Source organism: Schistocerca americana, chromosome X (genome assembly GCF_021461395.2).
Source record: "Schistocerca americana isolate TAMUIC-IGC-003095 chromosome X, iqSchAmer2.1, whole genome shotgun sequence".
Lineage (NCBI taxonomy): Eukaryota > Metazoa > Arthropoda > Insecta > Orthoptera > Acrididae > Schistocerca > Schistocerca americana.
In genome coordinates, this window is record NC_060130.1 from 627,975,943 (window position 1) to 628,002,368 (window position 26,426).

Sequence of the window (26,426 nt, forward strand, 5' to 3'; positions counted from 1 at the left end):
TTTAGTCAGGTAACTCATGATAAGAATATTACATTCTTTGCAACATATAATTACTGAGGTGTTCCTTTTATATATATATATTGCACTTAAGATGTGGAACTGTTTGTGTCCATCTCCCCACATAAATAATTTCATAAGTAACATCATGTGTGCACTCTCTCTCTCTCTCTCTCTCTCTCTCTCTCTCTCTCTCTCACACACACACACACACACACACACACACACACACACACTTTGTTCGATTATAGTGTCTCAGTCGACTACTTTGTGCCAATATTGCAGATCAGCTAGGGGCAGTTATTTTGTAGTGTGGAGTGGGTGAGAGGGGAAAGGAGCTGTGAGGAACTGGAGAGAGGATTGGGGGGGAAGCTGCCCAGTGGCTGAAGGAAGAGACGGCAGGTGGGATGGGAGTGTAGCACTGGTGAGCTGGCTCTGGCCTCGAGCAGGAGACTTGTACACATCTCTCACTGATTTACAGGAATGGATTTGGGAGGTGCAGATAGAACTGAGGAAGGGAAAGGATGTGGAGAAGAGGGTGGAAGTGCAGGATGGGTGAGACTAGGGTCATGGGGCACAGGTGGAGGTGGGACTAGTAGGAGGGATCAGATTTGTAATCTTTCTCAACAGTCCAGCCATTTTGCGAGTTTTTGCCTTTACTCCATAAATTATTTATATTAAGCCGAGGACTTTCCTTCCATATTCATTTCCCCATATAACTGCTTATAGAAGAAATACTGCAAGTTGTTGGGGAAAGGCAACAAATTACTAGGTGAAATAAGTGTTATGCAGTGAGCAGAAACTTAAAGAAGGTATTGGAGAAAATGCAACTTATTTTTCAAATTTAATGTGTTTTCTCTTAAGTGTTTAATTATGTTCCCATTATACTCACATGTGCTTTGTTTTAGAGATTGAGACTCAAACTTGGGACCTTTGCCTTTTGCGTGCAAGTGCTATATCAACTGTGCTACTTGTCCTCACAGCCTTACTTCCACCAGTACCTCATCTCCTACCTTCTCCATCTGCTACTGTGTCGGTCCATCACACAGTTTCAATCTGCAAAGAAGTTTCATGTCAGCGCACACTCCACTGCAGAATGAATATTTCATTCTGGATACTAAATATGAGTTTGCAGAACGTTATATCCAGTAAATCAGCTAGTATGTAATTATTGATAGCTCTGAAGATCATCACCAACAACCCAGTTATATATATGAGGACAAGAAGAAAGTCTCTCAACCTTGCAGGGATGTGACATTGATATCAGTGATTTTTGTTTTTATTATGACATACTTTGTTGTTGTTGTTCTAGTTGTTGTACAGTAATGTAAGTCAAGTCAAGATGACCTACAGAATAGTTTTCTGTGTCAGATACAGTCTACTTATGACTCAAAATTTCCATGAAATAGTCTAGTTCTGAGGATGTTGTTTTCATAGCAGTTTGTAAACTGAAGGCAGAGGTTTTAATATCTTTCTGTTGTGAATGTCAAAGGAAGGTTGGAATATCATTACCATATGCTTCTTTTAGATTTTTGATGCAAAATAGCAACAATCACTACTTTCTAAAATCTCAGTTGTTATATGGAAAGGTATTGTAGCATTTGCAAATAGGAAGTTTCTTGAACATGAACATGTTTCAGTTTGATGATAACCTAAAAAATAGTAGAGCGAGTGTAAATTTGCTGGTTTCATAGAGTGGATTCATTTTTGAATTATATGGTGTCGGTGAAGAGAGTGCATCTGACAGTGAAATTTTATATTTCAAAACCAGTCGTACTCTAAGAAAAGAGTAAATAAACTAGCTGTAACAATGAACCAAAATACATTTTCTAATGACCTCGTCATTGATGGGATGTTAAACCCTAGTACTCCTTCCATTAGTTAATTCATAAATAATGTTTTTATTTTTATATAACCTGAATTAATTATGTAAGATATGGTTGCCATTTAAGTGGTCAGTAGTTAGGAGCGTGATGAAATTGTTATTTTGAAGCCTTCTGTGTCTGGGGAAGGACCATTAAGTGTGTCAAATGTTGCCACTGAACTGCTGGAAATGGACAGCAGTAGATCAGGTCTCCAGATAATGATCTTTTCCCATTTGTAGCATAAGAGTAACACAGTTGTTAAGTGGGTGCCATGAGGTTTTCAGTGGTTCATCTACTACACCAGAGGTCACCAAACATTTTCACAGCAGGCCAGATAAGTGGCAAAATGATGAGCATGGGCCACATCTTCCTTCTGTACAACACCTAGACACAGTAATTTAAAACTGAACATAGCAAATTTAAGGTACATAGCAGCCAGGTGTCCACAAATGTTTAGACCTTCTAGTATTTTTAATGTAATATTTAAATTTAATCAAACAATGGAAAATCCAGGATGGAATGTAACAATATTATGAGAAGGAAAGTTGCTACTCACCATATAGCCGAGATGCTGAGTCGCAGATAAGCACAACAAAAAGATTGCCTGAGACTGCAGTCGTGCATGTGGTTTGCGCGCGCGCGCGCACCCGTGTGTGTGTGTGTGTGTGTGTGTGTGTGTGTGTGTGTGTGTGTGTGTTTTGTTGGACAGAGGCCATAGGCCGAAAGCTTTAAGTGTGAAAATCTTTTTTTTGTGCCTATCTGCGGCTCAGCATCTCTGCTATATGGTGAGAAGCAACTTTCGTTCTCATATTTAAATTTAAATTGTTTCACAATGTCTTGCATGCCATACATTTTATCAGTCAGATTCAAGTACCATAGGGGGCTGTATAAACTGACTTTGCGGGTTGGATTCATCCCATGGGTCGTAGTTTGGTGCCCTGTACTACACTAATGCGCTTCAGACACTAACTATAAAGAAAGAGTAATGTGGCTACTACATTTTGCTTCTCGACCTCACAGCTCTCTTGAATGTGGAACTGAAATACTAGTAGAGGCAGAGCATTCTAACTTGCCTAATGTATTCTCGTGTATACTTTAAACCATTGAAACCTACACTGTCAAATATCTTTGATATCCAACTTCAAATGCGTGTATCTCCCTTGGAACACATTTCTGGCCATATGTCCGTATGATTTTCTTTGTTCCTTATCCCCTGAGAGAGTGTTTCCTACAATTTGATCCCATGTAGCAAAATCACTCTTGAGAGGGTTGTTACCTGCAGTTCGACCCCATGTAGCAAAATCATCCTTGTAGTCTTATAGCACTTTGTAGTCCTCTACTACATATTTCCATAAATAAGTAATTTTTTAGTTATTAGACGGTGCATTTTTTAAGGAATGTGCATTGTAGACTTCTAATAAGGTGCTAACTTCCGAAATTCCATAGAAAGTGAACTGATGTTGCAGATTTCAAATCTGAGGTAAACATTTTAAGCTTCTAGATGTATGCTTATATACCCTACTTGAATTGCACACAGCATTTGAATTGTAGTCTGAACTGATTCATAAGGTGTGCCCTGTTTCATTGTACAGGCATTGTGCTCAAATAATAGGTTTTTGTATTTCTTTGATTGAAATGCTTCACTTTTTCTTCATAGAGATGCAATCAAAACATTTTGCATGTTGCCATAAGTAAATCAGAAGTTCCCTTTGCTGGGGTCTTTGGCAAGATACGCTGATGAGCAAAAACAGTATTGCCACCTGCTTAATAGTGTGTTGGTTCACCCTTGGAATGAAATGTTGCTGAAATTCTTCATGACATGGGTTCGATGGGTCATTTGTAGGTTTCCAGATGTATGTGGCACCAGATATCTATGCGCAGCTCACACAAATCCCGTAAATTACACACTGGTGGTTTGTGAGCAGGTAGCTGGTGCCATATAGTATTCCAGATGTGTTCCATCATCTTCACATCAGGCTAAGGCATCAGTGTGACTCTGTAGCATGCTCCTCACACCACTGTACCATGACTCTATCCTTATGACATGGACAGTTATCCTGCTGGGAGATGCCATTACTGTCAGAGAAGGCATAAGGCATAAAGTATGAAGGGTTTCAAGTAGTCAGCAGTAATGATTGCATACTTCGTATCTGGCGTACTGCCTCTTGATTACTACCACAGGTCACATGGAAGGGCAGGTGAAACATATGAGACAGTGTCATTGGGTCGACATGGGAACATGTAGGGTTTGGTGCTGTGAAGCCCCATGTTGAACATTTTGTGCTGAACTGCGTGCTCTGAAACTTGTGTCTGTGTCAGCATTGTACTCTGTCACCAGATCTGCCACAGATTGCCACCTACCCTGCTTTACATAGCAGAGAGACACCACATTCTGTGATGAGTTGTGGATGACGAACACCATGTTGTCTACTTGTGGCTTCACCATCCTTCAGCCACTTTATGTGGATGCTCATGTCAGCAACCCACAACCAACTGTCTGCTTTGCTGTTTCTGAGCTACTGTTCGCCAGCTGCTAGGCCTTAACAATTAAGTGCAGTGTGTTTCTTTCATCAGAATATCAGAGGGCTGAAAATCAAAGTAAATGAGCTTCTTGTGTGTCCATTTGATGATGAAAATTCTGAAGTGATAGGTGGGTTGTGCTTCTCTGAATACCATGAAACCTGAGTGATTGAGGAGTTAACTATCTAGAATTATATACTGGCATTATTTTCGTTTGGAGTTAGCATGTGAAATGGAGGAGTTACAACATAGTAGGCCATCTAGGAAAGTTTCAGCTATTTATGAGAAATGTAGACTCATTATTGGGGTACCTGTAAAACTTAAAGAAACAGTTAATTATGTGAAGATTTCAATGTAGATTTCTTAAAATATTAACTGAAAAAATGCATGCATCAAGATAACAGCACTGTGGTTGATGACATTTTTGTTGATAGTGCTCATGCGGAGGATTTGGTATATTGTACATAGAAAAAGATACTAACGTGAAATTCAATATATTTCATAATAAAATTGCGCTAATATTTGAATGTAGCTTTCTTAAAACCTTACACGAAAAGTCTGTTAAAAAAAAGAAAAAGAGAAAAAAGGAAGCTATGGATAACTCGTGGGATTAAAATATCATGTAAGGGGGAAGGGAAATTTAGGTATATGCCTGGGAAGTCAAAATTGCTTGGATTCTGTACAAAAAAATGTAATGTTTTAAGGAAACCAATTAAAATGTCAAAAAATATGCGCGTCGTGATAGAAACTAATAATGTAGGTAATAAGATTAAAACCGTGTTGGATATTGTGAAATGCGGGACAGGACAAGCAATCAGTGCACAAGATACTATCACAATTAAACTGACTGACGATGTTGTGGCAGATGATTCACAAGTTGTGAGTATTTTTAAAGTCACATATGAAATGTGGCAGCAAAGATAGAATTAAATGGTTCAGTTGAAGGAGCAAGAGAAAGTATCAAAAAATGTTATTCCACCTAATTGGAAGTAGCACTAACATACGTCAGTGAAATTAATAGAATTAAAAAAGTTCTCAAAAAACAAAAGGTCAAGTAGTGTCGCTGGAATTTCAAACAGAATTCTGAAAAATTATTCTACCTTAATATGTAATGTCCGTAGTGACATATGTAATGGATCACTGGCACAGAGAATCTTTCCAGACAGATTGAAATGTGCTGTTAGTAAACTCATTCATCAGAAAGGTAACAAGAAATACTTAAATAATCATCATCGATTTTCATTATTGCTGTCTTTTACCAAAATATTCGAAAAAGTATTGTACTCACGAGTAGTCTGACATTTGTGTAGAAACAATTTACGTAGCACATCAGAGTTTGGATTCCAGAAGTGTTGCTCTTTATACCTTCACACACGAAATATAACAAGCTTTAAACAATAAAGTATTGCCAATTATTATTGTTTGTGATCTTTGCAAGGCATTTGATTGCATAAGTAGTGTTATTCCCGTAGAAAAACTTAAATTTTATGGAACTGATGGCTTCACAATAAATTTATTTGAATTATACTTAACAGAGCTCAAAAAAGTGTGTTGATTAATTCAAACAATATTGGAAGGAAGGGAGATCTTCATGACTGAGGAGACATCTTCAAGGACCCCCACAGGTTTCAATTTTGGTTACGCTACAGCTCCTTATGCACGTCAGTGACATTTCACTTAACATTCATTAAGAAGAATTGGCTCTTTTTACAGATATACTAGTTTTAAAATTGTCCTGTTAGAGAAAAAGCAACAGAAGAAATTGTTAATGGTGTTTTTCAAAAAATACTTATACCAGCAGTTAAAGTAGCAAATTAACAGAAATCAATAAACAGAGTAGAATGCTCCAAATATTTGTGTGTACATATTGATGAAAACTTGAACTGGAAGGGGCATATTACTGAGCTGCTCAAGCAGTTTCAGCTGCTTTTACACTTCATGTAATTGCTAATCCTGAAAACAAATGAGTTGGCCTCCTAACATATGTTGACATACTTGCATAATGTCTTGTGGGATAATTTTATGGAGTAACGCATAATGTAGGAAGAAAGTATTGGCACAAAAGCGAGCAAAAGATCAGTCAGATGATCTATGAAATTTGATAATGAAGCATTTAACTAACTGCCATTTGTCAAAGTCACTTGTGGCCCATATTGTCACTAGAATGATTCCCCAGTCAGCTGTATTCCTTACTGTGTCACATGCCCACAACACTACCAGGCAGCGTTCTCTCTTGCGATAGGTAGTAGTTATAATGTCTTGGCTCATCAAGATATAGCTGTAGAAACTGCCCTTAATGTATGTTGAAACAATTTCAGGAATTATAATTCTGTATGAAACTTAATTCACAATGTACCCATGGTAGTTTACTAATTATTTCTTTTTATATTGAGAAATTCATTAATTTTAAACAGAGTGTCTGTGGAACTAAAGTAGCTGCTTGCTAAAAAATGATCTTAAAACGCTCCAAGTTGCTTGTTATTTATGCTTGGTAATCAGTTCTTGTTAACTCATCTTCAGATCTTAAATAGAAGAATAAAATAGGTCATATATGAAGTTATAAACAACGAAAAATGAATGTGCATAGATAAGCCTTACTGTGTGCATGGTGAGTTAGCAGTGTTAGCAATATTGATAAAGTAATGCTTTGTACTATGGATGAGTCAGCTGTGTATAGTAAACAATTTTTGACTAACCAAGTTATTACCTGCCTCAGAAAGTGATTCCCTCTATGCCTTATTTATGCTTGTAGTGAATGCCTGGTAAATGGTAAACTGCAATTGAGGACAGTTTTTGCAAAACTTGCTTTATGCAAAAAATAAAATTTTACGGGAGACATATTTATTTAATTAACAAGCAAGTTGAGAGGGGAAAAATTTTTACAGTTAGCATATTTTGCACAGTTCTGAAAATGTTTTCAGATAACCTTCGCACATACATAAAATTTTTGATAGTTTATGAACTGCTGGAAGTAGAAAAAAAATTTTCTTTTTCAAAACTTGCTTTATGCTCAAACTAGGTCATTGATACCTGGATATTAAATGCCTGTATTTTTACACTAAAGCTTTAAAATCTTCTACACGATTTCAGGGGACTCTTCATCCTCATAAATTCTCCGTGAGCTGTCATGATCTTCATACTTCTCACCACTTGCAGAGAATATGTCGTTGTAGAAACTTGCTGCATCCTTAGGAATGGTAACGAAATGCATTAGCTTCATTACACCCTTCTTCTTTTCGGCACTCACATAGTTTATCTTGGGAATAATTGTAGCATGTTTCGTGGCTGTGAATGAAGGAACGTTCTTCGATACATCACAACATACTTTTGATCCAGAAAAAATATGTCATTTTAACAGCACACAGATTCTTACCATTGGTTTGTCTGTAAGTTATTCCTTATACATCCATGATTTTGAAAGGCAAGGTAGACTTCAGTATTTCCTTAGAAATCCATTTGAAGTCATAGGAAAAAACTAGTCTTCTCCCCACACCAGCACCTTTCCAACCTTCACTAGCATATTCCTGTATTCACAAGCTCATATGATTTCTTCTTTCTTCTGATAATCCTCTTCAGCTCTACCAAATATATGATCCGGTGGCATGAAACTATGTCTGTGAATAAGAAAATAGTGGGTAAGTTCAGAGAACACCTTAGTCTGCTCCATAAAATTTGCCAGCATACAGAGCTTTATGGAATTCTTGTTCTGGCTGATGCACGAGTCTGAAAAAAACTCAGATTTCAATCGTCTCTTGTTAATCGCCCTTGTCCTCTCTTCCAAATAACGTAGGAGAAAATGTTGTAGCCCAGATGCGATTTCATTTGAATCTCTTCCAGCTTCCAGTTTTCACCAAGTATATTGAAAAATGCACCTGGTTTTGGGCCATGTATCATCACAGTTAGGATATAGAGCCACATTCATCATGTGTAAAAGACTACTCCAATAGAGAGCTTTGGTAGAGGTTGATTTTGTTGCATGTCAAAGACAACTTTTACAGTGTCTTCAGCGTATCTGTTCATGATGCTGTGGAACTTATTTGCACGGGCTTTGTGGAATCACAGGCTTGTTTTATACACTTCCTGGCATTCTTTGGTTTCTGTGACCTTTATTTTCAGTTCAAGCTCCTTGCATGTTGAACAGATGTGAGGATTACCAAAGCCAAGATTAAAATTCTTATAGCACACTGTCCTAAGTTTTGACACAGAACAGCTTTTATTAACTGCTTGTCTTCGTTCTTTGCAAAAATTTTCCCTCATTATATTTAGATTTAATGTTGGTGGCAAATATGACCTACTCATTTTCCCTCTGCTATAATGACTCTCTCTACACGTATACTTCAGAATGTGCCCTTTCACATGTTGGGTCATAACTGTCAGCTTGAATTGTTCTTGAACCACCTCTTCGTTCCTTTAGTGCAGTCCCATGTTTCTGACAGTGGTGAGCAACCAGAGCTATCCGTCTTAAGTGATCCTATGATACACTTGTACTTTTTTGAAATATCGCAGCACAAGCTGGTACTTGGTATCGATTTTGAAGTTTTTTCTTTAGAAGCATTAGCTTCAGTGGGCTACTTATCTAGCTGGTGCTGAGGTATCCATGTGTGATAAAAGGAATGCATCTTGATTGCTTTTATCTCTTGAAGAATGCACTAGATTATTGAAGTATGGTAAGTCAGCATAAGAGAGTTTGCCTGCATGATATTCTTTCCCTTCATGATTGCTTACCTCATGTCTTTCAACTTGTCAGCAGTTAACATCAGGTGCAGTATTTTACTTTGAACATTGAAATGATTTTACTTTGCAGATGTTTGACTGCTTCACTTATCTTCTTTTATGCCTGCCATGTGTTTCACTCACAGGAATATTATATTCACCATCACTTTCCATATTCACTGTTTAACACAGGTCCAGTCTTCTACACTAAAATTTCACAAAATGGCAGTAACTGGCAGCTAACTCTCATAACAGCTATTGTGAACAAACATTGTTAAAAACTGAACTAGATGCTTGGCGTGGAGGCTAATGGAAGCTCCCGTCAGCCATTATGCCAATTGTCAGCTTAGTTGGTGCGCATAGTAATAGGCAGTCCAATCTACTGCCTAGCAAAACAGTTATTCTAAGAGTCTCATAACACAGTCAGAAAAGTGCTTTTTTTGACGTCTGCCGCACATTAAACAAATTGTGAGAAAACCCAGCAATACCTCTAACATGTTTTGTGAACTAAGTAGCATTAAGTGAGTTTTGAAAGGACCCCCACATACACATGAGGTGAGTTTTGCAATAACAGGCTGTTTCGTCAGTGCTATAAGTGCAGAATAAAGAAAAGTTTTGCTAAAGCCGGCTGCATAGGCTTGTAGGAAAAGCTTAACAGTAGATGTTAAGGGAAAAAAAACTATTTTTTTTAAAAATGCATAAAGCGAGTTATGCGAAAATGGTCCTCAGTTTCTCAAAACTGAATTCTGTGCTTGAATACTGGCTATCAGTGTAATGCAAAATAATGACGTAGTCTTGTGGCATTTTCTATGATAATAGTGGTCTCTCTTATGTTCAAGAGTAGATTCTGCATGATGAACAGTCGTGCTACATAGCTTTTGTTGAGTCAATATTTTACAACAATAAGATAGGGGGTAGTTTTGTCAAAGTGGGCTTGCATGGCAATGTTCCTGCAGGCTATGAGAAGATAGACTTCAGTACCTTCAAGTAAAGAAGTAGTTAAATCAGAAATTACAAAATAGAAATCAGTGGCTAATGATAACTATATTCAGCAATCGCAAAACAAATGTGAGGCTGCTTGGAGATATATCGGATTGAAACTGCTTAATAGTAATAGAATTACTTCTGGTATTACAATATCGCACTCAATGAAATGAATAACTTCTTTATTAATTATGGTAACAAAGGACACAAAACTCAACAAGATGACAACTATAAATCAGGCATAAATAAATATCTAAAAAAATCTATTCATATCCCACAATAAACCAGCAACATCTGCATTCAAGTGGGTACAAATTCCCGTTACTGACATTTCAGTAGCATATCAAAATTCAGCAACTCAAAATCAGAAGACTTGTATGGTCTGTCAAATTTTATATCGAAAAGACAGTGGACATTATGCTACACCTACTTGGTGCACTAATAAATTCGATTTTGATGAGTTGTTCTTTTCCAGCTTGCTTAAAGAGAACTGTAGTTGCCCATCTACATAAACAAGGAGACAAGTTGTGTTGACAACTACCATCCTATTTATCTTGTAGCAATATTCTTAGAAACAGTAGAACATTGCATGCACCAACAAATTTGCAAACATTTCACCTGCACTGGAGCAGTGAAAAACACTCAGTATGATTTCAGGAAAAAATCATCTACACTGAAAGCTGTTGAAAATGTTGTTTTGACAATACTCAGTGCCTTTGATACAAAATTGTCTGTATTGATGCCTTACTCAGTGATCTGAGCAAAGCATTTGACTCTGTGTGCCATCAGATTGCAATAGATAAACTGAGGTGTTATGGGATTTGAGATACAGACCTCTTATTAGAATAGTATTTGACAATAGAAAGCGGAAGGTACACTTTAATGGTATGAGTTCTGTATTCTTAAATGTTTCAACAGGCATGCCTCAAGGCTTTGTACTGGGGCCCGTTTCGTTTATAATCTCCAGCAAGCTCACGATTTTGTTGATGTGGGTTATCTGGTTTGCCAGTTATTCTTGCATAATTTGGTGATTTGTGAAAACAAAACTAGCCCGAAGTATTTTGTTATAAACAATCTGTAATAAGAGGTGACCTGTCGACTGTGATATTCTATTTGCTTAACTCGCTAGTCAATTTTTTTATTTGAGTGCTAGACACTGATTCTACTCATGCCTTATGTCCTGCTAACAGTTTGTAATGATCATAAAGGAAGGATGTAGTATCAGGAATCTCACAAGGATGAGTATTGGATCCATTGCTTTCCACATTATATGTTACTGATGTGTTGACTATTCTGTCCCATTGCAAATATCACTTATACACTGAAGACCTTCAGGTATACCTAAATGAAAACTCAAAAAACCTGTGAACAGCCATCTATCATCTAAATTCTAATTTATTTGCCTTATGAGACTGTACGCAAAGCATATGTTGTAAACTTAACCCATCTAAATGTAAGCAGTCTTAGTTTCTCACAAATGGCTTATGACTTCTCAGTTCAAAGAATCTCTTCTGCCCTTAATGATAAATGGCAGGAAAATAAACTTTTCTCCTTCTGCAAATAACTTGAGGAGGGTTCAGGACCATCACTTACACCAGACTGAACACACATGCATCATGTCATTGACTGCAGAAATATGAAAAAAGTAGTTCCTCTCGATCTTAAAACTAAACTTGTAGATTCAATAATAAAGCATGTACTTGATTAAGGTGATGATTCTCTTGAAGGACTTTCATATGAGAGCTCGCACTGACTGGAACTGACATTGAATGCTTGTACGCAATAAATTTGTAACATTCACTATTTCAACTATATCACTATTGCCTATAAATAATTATTGTGTCTAAGTGCCAATAAGCAGAGAGAGTATGACACCCAGTACTTTGGTGTCTTCTCAATCATTGCACTCACTCTTATTTACCTCCAACTCTTCATACTGTTATCAGAGTGGTCTATCTTAGGTGTGACGTCACATGCTGGGCTGCTGTTCAAATTGCTCGCCAATATTTTATAAAGTTTTAGACTTCAGATACTTATTTTAAAGAATATTGGTGTTAATATTTGCCTGTAAAAGTAACTTATTAGTGGATTTTCATTCATCTCAATCTTTCTTTTAAGTTGTTGAATTGAGTGGTCTGTTATTTGTGAATGTGTTTACGTCGTTCGTCGAAGTCTCAACAGTGTGTTTACATTTCGCGTCATTCAGTTGCGGCTGTATCGGTTCTAAAGTTAAGTACTGACAAAGTTGTTTGTGCACTTTTATTCAGTTATTAAATTTAATAGTTTTCAACGATGTCTCATGCTGATTCTGGTGAAATAGTGGTTTAATAAACTTTCGGAAACTTTTTCCCACTCTGTTTTATAGAGTTGCTTGTGCATCAAAGTCATTTATTAAATTTAGTACGGTAGTTTTCAGCTGACGTTTCTTATTATTTGTAGTGAAATATTTCAGTAAATCTTTCATTCACTGTGTTTAATTTTGTTGAGTGTTCCAGTGGTTGCTTGAATTTTTGGTTTTAGATAAAAATTATGTGAAGTTTTGTGGTATTGGTATTGGTTGTGGTTTAGTAGTTGCTTTCTTAGTAGAGGGTGAAATTTGAGCTCACTATTGTTAGTTCTTTAAATAGTTCTGCTGTAGTAATTGAACTTACATAACATAGACTTCTAGTTTTTTCAGAAACTGTTAAGATTTTACCATCAGTAAGAAGTGTGGGCTTTTTCGTAGGTTTGTGAAAAGCGGCTTATGGTATGTGATTTGTTCAAAGTATTTTCATTGGAGGGAATGCAGTGGGGAAGCTGGTGGGCATTATAGTGAGAGCATCTCCTGGAAATTCAGAATTTGTAACAGAAAGAGGAGCAGCAGCGTAATATCTGTACTCTTCAGGTGCAGTTACAAAACACAAAGAAAGAACTAGATAAGTTGAGGAGTGTGCACTTCATGCAACTGTTTCAGCATCATGATCGGCCTCATTTTAATGCTGCTGTTAGGTGTGTTAACATGGAGCTGGAGAAGACATTGATGGTAGATGGTATGTCTCACATTGCAGTGGTGCTAGCTGAGTCTGTCAACAGATCTGGTTTCACAAGGCATGTCCTGCACCTCAATAGGTATGAGAAGGGGAGACTGACAATGTTTGTAGGTGACAGTGTAATGGGCAGTGGTGGGATGACTTGTGGGAAAATTCCTATAGTAGTTGGTGTTAGAGCTGCACGTTTCTCAGATTGAAGTCAGCTGATAGGTATACCTGCTTAAAGGAAGTTCCTCTAACAGAGGAATCAGCTTCAGAGGAGGTCAGGTATCCCAGTAATGAAGGAATTAGCATATTTTATGAAAATATAAGACTCATTAGAGGTAAAATTAGTGAACTGCATATAGATGTTGACTCTGATGTTATTGGTATATGAGAGCACCACTTAAATATTTTGACAATTTGGAGGCTTTCTTTGCCAGGGTACAGATTAGCTCACTGTTTTTCAAAGAGTTCTTTGCAGAGTGGCTGTGTACATAAAAGACCAGTATTCCATTTGAGTCCTGAAACGTATCACAACAGTGCACTAAAGAGATATTTGAATGAAACTTCCTGGCAGATTAAAACTGCGTGCTGGACCGAGAAGCGAACTCGGGACCTTTGCCTAGTTCTGCAAAATTCACAGTAGAGTTTCTGTGAAGTTTGGAATGTAGGAGACAAAGTACTGGTGGAAGTAAAGCTGTGAGGACGGGTTGTGAGTAATGCTTGGGTAGCTCAGATGGTAGAGCACTTGCCCGCGAAAGGCAAAGGTCCCAAGTTCAATTCTCAGTCCGGCACACAGTTTTAATCTGCCAGGAAGTTTTATATCAGCGCACGCTCCACTGCAGAGTAAAAATTTCACTCTGTAGGTATTTGAATATTGTGCAAGGGCAGTTGAATTTAGTGGAACTAAACTTCTAGTTGTTGTTATTTATAGGTACCCTAACTCTGACTTCAGAGCATGTCTGCTCAAGCTAGAGAGGATTCTTGGTTCACTTTATAGGAAGCACCATGAATCAGTTATATGTGGTGACATCACTATTAATTTTGTATGTGATAGTGCAAGGAAAAGGATGTTGGAAGATCTCCTAAATTCATATAATGTTATGTAGACTGTGTTTTTTCCAACCAGGGTGCAGGGGAACAGTAGCACAGCCATAGACAGTATTTTTATTCATTCTTCATTACTAGATGTGCATTTTGTTAGTAAAAGGGCGAATGGTCTTTCAGACCATGAGCCACAAATTTTAACACTATAAGTTTTGTTTACTCAAACAAATGTTATATATAATTACAAATTATGTAGGAAAGCTAATCCAACACCAAAAGAGTGTTTCTTAAACCTTATTAAGGGACAAGAGTGGCAGGATGTTTATAGTGCTGATAACATAAATAACAAATATAATGCTTTCCTTAACCCATTCCTCATGCTCTTTGAAATTTGATTTCCACTAGAATGTTCTAAACAGGGTACTAGCAGTAAAAGGCAGCTTGGTTGGATGACTGGTGTGATAAGGATATCATGTAGAACAAAGTGGAAATTATATTAAAAAGTTGGAAGTAGTCGTAATCAAGCTGCAGTAGCCAATTACAAACAGTATTGTAAGGTCCCTAAAATTGTTATTAGAAAGGCGAAGAGTATGTGGTATGCAAGTAGAATTGCTAATTCATAGGATAAAATTAAAACTATAGGATCAGTTGTGAAGGTGGTGTCTGATCAGCAGCACAAGATCGAAGATATAAAGTCATTTCCTAGAAAAAATATTTCTTTTACTGGTAAGCCAGGTATATGTACAGTACTTAACAATCACTTTCTGAGCATTGCTGGTGAATTAAATAAAAACTTAGTTTCTACAGGGAATCATATAACTCACTCAGAAAATGCCTTCCTGAAACTGATGTCTGAAATACTCCTCTCTGATACTGTCAGGGGGGGATTGAGTCAATAATTAAATCGCTGAAGACTAAGGACTCTCATGGATATGATGGAGTACCTAGCAGAATATTAAAGTACTGTGCTGCATATGTTAGTCATGTACGTAGCCATATTTGTAATATTTCCTTTAAGAATGATCAGTTTCCTGAATGATTAAAATACTCAGTAGTAAAACCACTTTATAAAAAGGGAGGAAGGGATAATGTAGATAATTTTAGACCCATTTCTATGTCATTAGTGTTTGCTAAAGTTATTGAAAAGGCTGTGTGTGTAAGGATAATTGATCATTTTATTTCTCATAATTTGCTGTCAAATATACAGTTCGGTTTTAGAAGTCATTTAACAACTGAAAATGCTATATTGTCTTTTCTCTGTGAGGTACTGGATGGATTAAACAAAAGGTTTTGAACAGTAAGCATCTTTTTTGATTTAACTAAGGCATTTGATTGTGTTGATCACAAAATATTGCTCCAGAAGTTGGTCTATTATGGAATACAGGGGTTGCTCACAATTGGTTCACCTTCTACATTAGCAACAGATAGCTAAAGGTCATTATCCACAGTGTTGAGAATGGCTATGATGTGAGGTCTGAGCTGGGCATGGTTAAATGGGGGGTGCCCCAGGGATCAGTGCTGGGGCCACTCCTGTTCTTTGTTTATGTAAATGTTAAGCCTTTTAGTATTACAGGTGATTCTAAAATATTTCTGTTTGCTGATGACACTAGCTTGGTAGTAAAGGATGTTGTGTGCAATGTTGGCACGGTTTCAAATAATGCAGTTCATGACTTCTAGAAAATAAACTAATGCTAAATCACTGCAAGACTCAGTTTTTACAGTTTCTAATATAAAATTCAACGAAACCTAACATTTTAATTTCACAGAATGGGCATATGATTAGTGAAACTGAACAGTTCAAATTTCTAGGTGTTCAGATAGCGAGTAAACTGTTGTGGAAGCCCACATTCAGGCTCTTGTTCAAAGACTTAATGCTGCCATTTTAACTTTTCGAAGATATCTGAAGGAAGTCATAATTTAACTCGAAGAGTAGTCTGCTTTGCTTATTTTCATTTGCTTATGATGTATGGTATTATATTTTGGGATAACCTGTCCCATTCTCAAAGGATATTTTTGGCTCAGAAACGGGCGGTTCAGGCAATAAGTAGTGTAAGTTTGCGCACCTCTTGTCAACCCCTGTTTATTAAGAAAGGTGTGCAATATACTGCTGCATCCGTTTTCAATAAGTCACCACAAGAATTAAAAAATCTTATCAGTAATCTATGTGCTTTCAAATTGAAACTGAGGAGTTTCCTCGTGGGTCACTCCTTCTATTCTGTCAAGGAGTTCTTTAAGATATTAGGCTGATTCCTGTGTTATATTGTTGATTGCATTGATGTAAACTTATGGCTTGTCTTTTTTTTTGGGTTCATAAACATTTTATTTTATCTGTTATTACCTTTATGTTATAATTTTATGTTCTGACATGTTCTGTGACCTTGGAGATCTGCTCCTCAATTTGGTCCTACAGATCTAGACATGTAAAATAAGAAAATAAAAAACAACTTGTTCTCAACAAAGTAAATCACCCTATACTACTACACAACACAGACATCTCAAAATCATGTTCTGTATAAGGAATCTGACTTTGAAATGGTCTTCCTCAAAATATCAAAGATATTAAATTCCTTTTTTCAAACTTCAAGAAACAGCTAATGGTTCATTTTTTATCTCAATAGCAATATCTTCCTCATACTTGCTGCAGCTCACTCTTGTCAACACTCCCTCACCATCCACCTTTCCGGTCCCCTCATCTCACAGTCCTCTATTGAAAGTCTGTTCTTTCATTGCAGCTACTGTTGCTATCGTTTTCAATTTTTTCGTCTTTCGTTATCCCTTCTGTTTTTGATGACTCTAAACATAGCTTCAAATGTGGTAAAACATTAAATATTATTGTTATTATTCTTGATGCCTTTTATTATTATTATTATTATTATTAGTAGTAGTAGTAGTAGTAGTACCAGCTATTGTTATTGAGAACAGGGCCAACCATGGTGTGTCAAACTTCATGCGTGCAGGTTGTGTGGGCTGCAGCCGAGCCAAAGCCCAACCTGTCTCGGATTTTCTCGGTCCTTCTTGGAAGTAACTGGAACAGTGCGACACGTCATTGAGTATTGTGCTGTGGCATTTTTCGGCGTGCACAACTCTCCTTCAGTTTGGCAGAATTGTGGTGTCAGTGCTGTTTACCCTTTGCTGTTTGTTCATGTTATGGAGGACGTTCTCAGGTTCAGTGGCTGTTTGCATTATAACAAGCAGTGTAGTGATCTATCGTCATGGGAATGACACAATAGAGGGATGACAATTCTCAGTGTATATTATGCTGTCCTATAAGCTACGGGTACTACAAATATGGTATGGAATCACTTCAAAATTCCATGCAGAAAGAATTTAAAGATTAAGTTGGCAATGAAAGAGCCAAAAATTATAACAATAGACAGACTGGATTTATTGTTCTGTACATCAAGAAACATTTCATGCTAAATTTGCAGACTTGCAGCGCATGAAGAAATTGGTGGTACAAATAGTAAAATTTCTGAAGTCACATGTATTGCTCTCTGTTGCAACAGTTTTCGATGGAACTCAACAGTGAGGAAGGAGACTTTGTACATTACTGCATAGTATGTTGGTTAAGTCAAGGGGCACATGTGGAATGATTTTTTTATTTAATACTCGCTATTGTTGAATCTGTGAAGGAAAAATGAGTGCACTAACGAAAATAAGAACATCCAGAATGGATTACAGGGGTTGCATTTTAAGTGGACTTGATTGCGTGCTGCCCGCACTAGTACACTACAAGGAGAGAAACAGTTTATTTGTTATTTGATGGGGATGTGTTTAAAAAGAAAACCACATTGTAGAAGGGACACATGCGACACACACAGTTCAATTCCCTAAGGTCACTACATTAAAATAAAAAATGAGGTTTGAAGAAGTCATTGTGGCCTTGAAAGAACTAAAAGGATAGTTTCCTAAACATTTTGAGGACGCTGCCAATCTTACATGTGTTTCAGTTGAATGCACCTATATGCATGTGCAGATGTAACTCATTGCTCTGTAAGGTAATTCCCGTTTTAAAGACAGATCCTTTTAACATTAAATCTGCCCAGAATGTCTACATTCCTTTTGTCGTATAGAGTTTCCATGTCTACATAAAACAGCAAAAGTGCTGCAATGTTTCAACCAAATACTTGTGTGGAAGATCTTTCTTTCAATTATGAAACCAAGTCAGTCATGATTACATAATAACCTAAGTGCAAGAATCTGTGAAATTATCTGCATGTGTCCATATGCTGACAGGTTGTACAAAAAAAAAAAAAAAAAATATGTACACAGGGCGAACATTAATAAAAGCGACAAACTGCAGGAATGGATTCCTGATTGGAAGTAGAGGAAAAAAAGGTCCTATGAACATATGTCTGGAAATGGAGCTTGTACTAGGTTTTGTCTCAGTATACTGTAGAACCCGGTCCTCCAAATGTGGTTTAGGCACAGTCCCCCTGCCATCCCTGCAGTTTGTCGGTTTCATTAATGTTCACCCTGTATGTCTCCAGTGGACCAAAAATAAAATAATACTGAAAGTTTGTTTTGTTTTTATATATGTTGTCGAGAAATGTTAAATATAAAACAAAGTCATACGCAGTGCAACTGCATTGCTATTTAAATGTTTACCGTTTCTCCCTCCTCACGCTCAAGACAGCGTGGTAGGGTCGTGGGGGAAATGTCTCACCCAGGCAGAACTTGATGGCTCTTCTGCCATGGCACAGACTGCGAGCCAGATTCTTGGCCACCCCTGCCTTCAGGCTTTAATTTTGTCAGGCTAAATAAACAATAAACTATTATCCTTGTGGCTCATGTTATACCGCTAAAAGGTGACTAGGCCCCCAATTCTACATTCAGCCATTTTTCCATTGTTCCCCACTTGAGTCGCAGGTAAATTTTGGGACTCTACTCCTGTAACAAGACCCTGACTGATTTCTTCCCTGTCAGAGACAGACCAAGAAACAGAAATGCGTTAACCATATCGAAGTTCTGGCTCTCTGGAAAATGAGAACCATTGTCAGGATAAAGTTAATGACAAACAGAAACAGGAAAAATTGGACGATCATTTTCCAAAAGTGAAGTTAAAGTTTGTAGTATGAAATATGTATTTGATTTAATCTTAATTTTGTACATAAGTGTTCAGTTTCTAGTGAATATCATGTAAATAATGCAGTGAACTGTCTAAATCAACATAATGCAGTATGCTTTCAAATGTGGCATGTGGCATATTTTGTAAATATACCAAATAGCAGTTTATGGTAGAGACATACTACACATATAGCTTCTTTGGTTGATGAGTGAGTGGTGTACATTCAGACGTCTAGTAAAGATAAGCATTTAATTGAGTAATAACAATTAAGTAATGCAATATTACATCATAAATAAGTAAATTAATACCTATTGTAAGCACTGAATTGAAGGTTTCACATTTTGTCGCATATTTTCCAGTAAAAGAAAACATTTCATAGGAAACGAATTTTCTACTAGGATTTGTTTACGTTATCGTATACTGTGAGTTACTTGATTACTTCAGTAAAGTACAGTTTGTGTTGTTAGTGTGTTCTTGCACACTATCCATTTATATAGTGTAGGCTCAGTTGTTTGCTTACTTTTTGTTTCGTCACGTAAACAATACAGGTTTAATCGTTCTGTTTCTCCAGAAGTTTTGAATCACTATCTGAACTTTAGTCCTAAGCTTCCTAAGAAATTTAATATATTAATTGAGTAGTCTAGGAAGTTATTCTTCTTTAACTCAGACTAAAGCTAAAATTTGTTTGCCATGGGTGAGAAATGTACGACTTGCCATAGGTTTGTTAGTTCCGGGGTGTGGTGTTAGGGTTGTTGCAGTTTCTTTCATGCGGGTAACTGGGGGAATTGGGGAAATAAACATTGCTTATTGGTTGTGTAGGATTTGCTGCAGAGATAGGAGGATAGTGGAACAAGAGGAGAAGATTGTTGTCCTCCTGTTGGAACTAGATCAAGCAAAACAAGATAGGAAAAGGTTAAGTTGGGAGAAGGAAAAAGAGTGATGGTAGGTTAAAGAAGGAACAGTAAGAATAGGACTTCCTTAGATGATGTTGTTATGAATGTGGAAAACAGGTTTAATTCTGTTGCCACAGTTGGAAATGGATGAGTCACAAGTAGATGTAGGAGTAGACAAGACACAAAAAAGTGTTTGAAAAGTAAGAAGTTTGAAAAGGCATTGAAGAAGAAGAGAGTTTTGTCGTTATGTAGTTCACATGGTAGAGGTGTTGGCCAACAGTTGCAGGATGAATTAGGGTCAGGTTACCAGGCCATAAATTTTTTTAAACCTAGTGCGAGTCTGGCTCAGGTGATAGAGGATGTAGGTTCACTCTGCAAAGACTTCACAAAGGAAGACACCATCGTAATAGTGGGTGGGGCAGGCAACACCATAGGAAGGAACTATAATTGTTCAGTTGGGAGTGACCTGGTAAAGATAGCTTCAGCAACGAGATATGCGGGTGGTGGCTTGTATTTGTTCTGAGGTGCCATGACCAGCCTTGTTTAAACGTTTCTCTTAGGAGAATTAATTCAGTGGTGGAACAGCTGCTTGGATGAGGTATGGTGTCTCATTTTGGTGTAGTTCCTGTTAACTCTATCAGCAGGTGGGACTATACGAAGCGTGGCCTTCACCTCAACAGGATAGGGAAGGGAAAACTGTCTGGGATAACAGCAAATAACTGGGGGGTAAAGTACCAGTGGTTACAAGTGACAGAACAGCAGTTTTTAGGGGAGGGATGGCATAAACAAAAGATGTTCAGAGACAGGCTGAAAATGACATTTGAAGTGATAAAACAGGCAGCCAGAAAACAAATTTTAATGTACACAATTCATGCAGACAGCCTCTGATTGAAACTAGAACTATTCAAAAACTGACAGGTAAATTAGGTTCATCCAGTTGTAATCCAGCCAGTGCACAAAATCATTTATCCTTATTGCATCAGAATATCTGAGGACTAAGGGGTAAGCTTAATGAGTTGCTTATTTGTGTTGAAGAATTATAGTTGAGCAAACTAGTTGATATACTCTCCCTCTCTGAACATCATGTGACCATTGCTATAGATATGTTAAATGTTACAGGATTCAAGTTAGCTTCTTACTTCTGTAGAGAAAATATGGAGAAAGGATGAGTTGCCCCATTTTTCAGAAACTATTTTGATTTCAAGAACATTGATATTTAAAGATTTTGCTCAGAACAGCACTTAGAAACTTGTGCAAAAGAAGTAGTATTATGACTCAAATGGAAAATACAAATCATTCATTAATAAAGTTACTTCCACTTTTGAAAATTGTTTTCCCCTAAAGGTAACTCAAATAAAACAGAAGTAAAAATATAAACCACGGATTACACAAGGACATGTGGGACAAAAAGAAGACTGTATCTGCTATCTACGAACAACTCTGATGTTAGCGTTGTAATGCATTATTAAGAATACTGCGAAATACAGAAGCAAGTAATCCAGAAATCAAAACAGCTTTATTATGAGAAAAAGATAATTACATCAGGCAACAAAATGAAAACAGTATAGGATATAGTGAAGACAGAGGCAGGTGGGGCCAAAAAGGAAGACGAACAGATAGCTCGAAAAATAAATGAGACATTGGTAACAAATGCATGTAGTGTTGCAAACCTTTTAAGCAAGTACTTTGTTTCAGTTACTGACAGCATGGGGTTATCAGGTTTCCTGAACAGTGCAATGGAGTATCTGAGACCAGTCCTTAAAAATAAATTCAGTAAGATGGAAATGATACTCATGTCTCCCAAAGAAGTAGCATCCATCAAACATCCTTAAAATCTAAGTATTCTAGTGGGTATGATAACATATCAATGAAGCTAATCGAAGAGTGCTCATGCAAGTTGAGTTCTATCTTAAATTATTTGTGTAATTAGTCTCTTACCAGTGGAACATTTCCGGACTGGCTATAACATGCTGAAGTTAAACCTCTTTAGAAGAAGGGAGATAAAGAGATACCATCAAAATATTGACCAATTTCACCTTTGCTGGCTTTTTCAAAAATATTTAAAAAGGTTGTGTTCAGGCGTCTCCTTAAGCATCTAACTGCAACTAATATATTGTCCATGTCACAGTTTGAGTTTTTTAAGGGTTCTGATATAGAGAAAGCTATTTAACCTACAGCAAGAATATACTTAATTCATTAGATAATAAATTAAGAGGCTACTGGCATTTTCTGTGACCTGTCAAAAGCCTTTGACATTGTGAATCACAGCATTCTCTTAAGTAAATTGGAATATTATGGTGTCACCGGCAGTGCTAGAAATGGTTTTTTGAGTCATATATATCTAACAGCAAACAAAGGGTTTCGTCATGAAATATCTGTGCAGTAATCAGTAAGTCGTCATCTGACTGGGAATTAATTACATGTTGCGTTCCTCAAGGTTATATTTTGGGTCCATTTCTTTTTCTTCTGTACATTAATGACCTCTCGACTGTTACATTGCCAGATGCCAAGTATGTTTTGTGTGCAGATGATACAAACATTGCAATAAATAGCAAGTCAAGTAAAGATTTAGAAATAGCTGCTAATCAAATTTTCATTCACTGTCATTAAACTTTGAAAAGACCCACTATATGCAGTTCAGAACCTGTAAGAGATTTCCTTCCAGCATGTATATAACATATAAAGACATGTAGATCAAAGAGGTTGATGGTGTTAAATTTCTGGGGCTACAACTCGATAATAAATGCAGTTGGGAAGGGCATATCATAGAATTGCTGAAGCACCTAAATAAGTCTGTATTTGCAGTGAGAATGATATCAGATGTAGAAGATATAAATATGAAAAAACTTTGCATACTTTGCTTACATTCATTCTATTAGGTCGTATGGGATCAATTCTGGGGTAACTCATCAAACCGAGCAAAAGTTTTTAGTGTGCAAAAGTGTGTAACAAGAATCATATGTGGAAATTCAAGAACATCATGTAGAAACCTGTTCAAGGAAATTTTAATTCCAACCACTGCTTCTCAGCATATTTATTCCTTAATGAGATTTGTCTGTCTGTTAGATTTCAATTTTGACAGAACTTGATCACAAAAGTCAAGATTAGGTATTTTGTGCATGATAAATTTATTAATAGTGCATAACAGTGTTTCATTCTGACAGCGTGTTAATTCCGTAAATATTACCTGTTCCAGTTTACTGCATTGTATTCACGTATTTTGACAATCTCCTGACAAATGATCGGGGTAATAAGTATTATATTGAAATGTTTTATGTTTTTATGTTATACTTTCTGACATGTTCCACACCCACAACACTCATCTCATTTTTGGGTCTGTCGAATGAAAACTGGATCTAATCTAATCTAAACGTTTGTATTTTGGGTTATCTGTGCTCTTTGGTCATGTGTGCAGGCTTGGGTCTGCATTAACCTGGATAATTGTGATCTTGCTGCATATTAATGTAATGTAATTCCCAGTTTATGTAATACCAACCATGATTGCATGTTGGTTAAACTTTTGGATATACACTTGGATTCCAAATTAATTTAGAACCTCCACGTAGATTCTATATGCATGACATTGTCAAGAGTCATATACCTATTACGTAAACTTAGAGCATGGGTGAGTGAAAACACGATTCTCAGCTCCTACTACGCATTTCTTGATAGCCACATTACATACTGCATACTGCTTTGGGCAGCTCCACTGTCCAAAACAGAGTTTTAATGTTGCGGGAAAAGGCTATCAGATGTGTAGCGGGTATTTTCAAAAACAATGTAGGTTGCTTTCAAGAAACTGGGTGCTATGACAAAAAAGGAAAAGGAAAACCAAGAGAGCTACAAAGTGAGGCAATTGTCTCACTGTCATAATACACATTACAAAGAAAAGATTGACGAACCATTTACAAGACTAAATGAGACTCTCAGTAGCTATACGTGCCTTGGAGTAAAACTGTTCAGTGCACTACCACCAGAAGCGTTCACTACTTCATTAAAAACCTTCAGAAATGTTCTACAAAACTGGCTTAAAAAGAAGGTTAAGAAGGCTTTCCATGCCATAGAGGAATTTTTTGATTGTGCAAAAGATGATCTAAAATTTTAACTTATACTCATTTTATGTTTGTATACGAGTTGACATGATTTAACTGTTTTGTTTATTATTATTGTCATTATTATTACTCAGTTTGTACAAACTATTAACATCAATAGCATGCAGAATGCTCAAAAATGAAATAAACAAAAATGAGGAAATTGAGCAATTAAAAAGACTTTCAGTTAATGCATGGCTGTCTGTGTACCTATTAATGAATCAGTGGATTAAAAGGTGGCAGAATTACTGGGAAGAATTTTGTGGATAACATGACATGTATTCACAGTTGTGAATGTGGATCAGCTGTATCATGGAATGAAGACAATGAAACTTTAAGCCCTGCATACATGACCGAAGGAACATTGCACCGTATTTCGGAATATCACGGGCACTGCGATATCGTATTTCATGGATAAATTTCTTAACATTTAATGCTAGTGATTGTAGCACTAAAATGGCCCATTCATGCAGCCATCTTGTGAACTGACGTTTCAAGTCACTTGACCACAGAATAAAAATTTGAAAGAAACAAAAAGAGACCACTAGTGGAGTAGACAAGAAATTAGTCACTGTCAAGTACCGTAAAATCCCTTTTTAATGAATCACCAGTGGCCCAAATATATTTCCTTAAATAGGGGTTTTCCTTAACTGGGTGTTTTGCCTAGGTACATGGCAGGTGTGACGCAGAATCATAATTCAAGCATGTTTAGGTGGTGTAAAAGCTATTTATTTGCAAACTTATTAATAATCTGCTACAAATTTAAATACAGCATACACCTATATCCCAATTTTCGTAGGACATATTCTTTATCTTTTAAAAAAAATCGAGAAGGGTTATTTATTTTTCTCCTTTCTGTGTACTGTAATGACAGAAGTTGTTGCTTCAGTTGGCTGATATTTGTTTTAATTAACTCGTCTGCATAAAAAGACGAAAAATAGTTTCTGACAGTATCAAGTCCTTGCACAGCAGCTGCAAAACTTGGTGCAATGGCCACCTCCTCGTCCCTCTTCTTCTTCTTCTTCTTCTTCTTCATCTTCTTCATCATCATCATCATCATCATCATCATCATCATCATCATCATCATTGCCACCACCACGTCCTATCTCACAGGGTACCTTCACTGGGATTTCAGACGTTTCACTCACATTCATCTTGAGTGTGGACGTCAAAACATCGTCATCACAAGAAATAGAGTCCTGGAATGTCACATGTGCAGGAACATTTGTGACTGTACTCCATTATTCATGTAGAACAATATCATTCTCATCAGCAACACACTTACCACAACCAGCCTTTGCAAAACAATTTAACACAGTCTGTTGTGTTACACAGTTCCATGCAGCAGCAGACATGTACATGGCCAGTAAAATGTTAGCCTCATCACTTCTTTCCTCATAAGGAATGTAACTGATTTCTGTGCTACTTGACACTGTACATGGCTTTAGTGGATTGCATTATGCCCAGGTCCAAAGGCTGCAAGATGATGTGCAGTTAGGTGGAAGAAGCACTACATTAATATTTTCCAGAAATGATCTTTCCTTTTGATGTACAGGGCATCGGTAAATCATAAGTACTATTCTCCTATCTGTTTCACTCATTTTGACATCCAAACACCAGAGAAATTTTGTAATGATTTCCAATGTCATCCAGGAATTGGTGTTTTACTTGTAAGTACGAGGTTGAGTGTTAATGTTTTTAAAACAACTGGGAGTTTTAAAATACATATTATCAGTGATGCAACGTCTCCCTCCCATTGCTACTCACTCCCAGTAGCACAGTCATTCTTTCTTTACTTGTTTTTAATCTCTGTGGCGTTTTTCTCCCTTAACAGAATAAGTTTTCGGAGGAAGTAAATTGTAAAATAACACCAGTTTCATCAGCAGTAAAAATGTCTCTGGGCTCGTAATGCTGTGTTAATCGTGGCAATATAGAGTTCTTCCAGTGGCTTACATTTTCCATGTCCACATCCCCATTCTCTCTGAAATGAGAGATTATGACGTACCACAAAACAATGTAACCATCTATTTGATGTACTGAAATTTTCAACACCCAACTTCAAGATGATTTGCTGAGTTTTCTCTTGTAGAATTGTTCTTCTTATAAGAATGCTGTGACTTCTGATTCCTTGAAACTATTTTAAAAGAATAGTTTCCACATCACTGAATGTTGACATGCATATGTTCTTCGTTTTCCAGCGAGAGAAACCATTGGGTTTGGCATTTAACGACACTTAC

The 26,426-nt window shown here is 36.9% G+C and overlaps 1 protein-coding gene across 3 annotated transcripts in view; it reads left to right on the forward strand.

Moving 5' to 3' along the window:
* LOC124554779 (dual specificity protein phosphatase CDC14AB-like) overlaps positions 1 to 26,426 on the forward strand; it is a 229,204-nt gene that overhangs the window by 176,360 nt on the left and 26,418 nt on the right. The gene's annotated exons all lie outside the window — the stretch shown is intronic.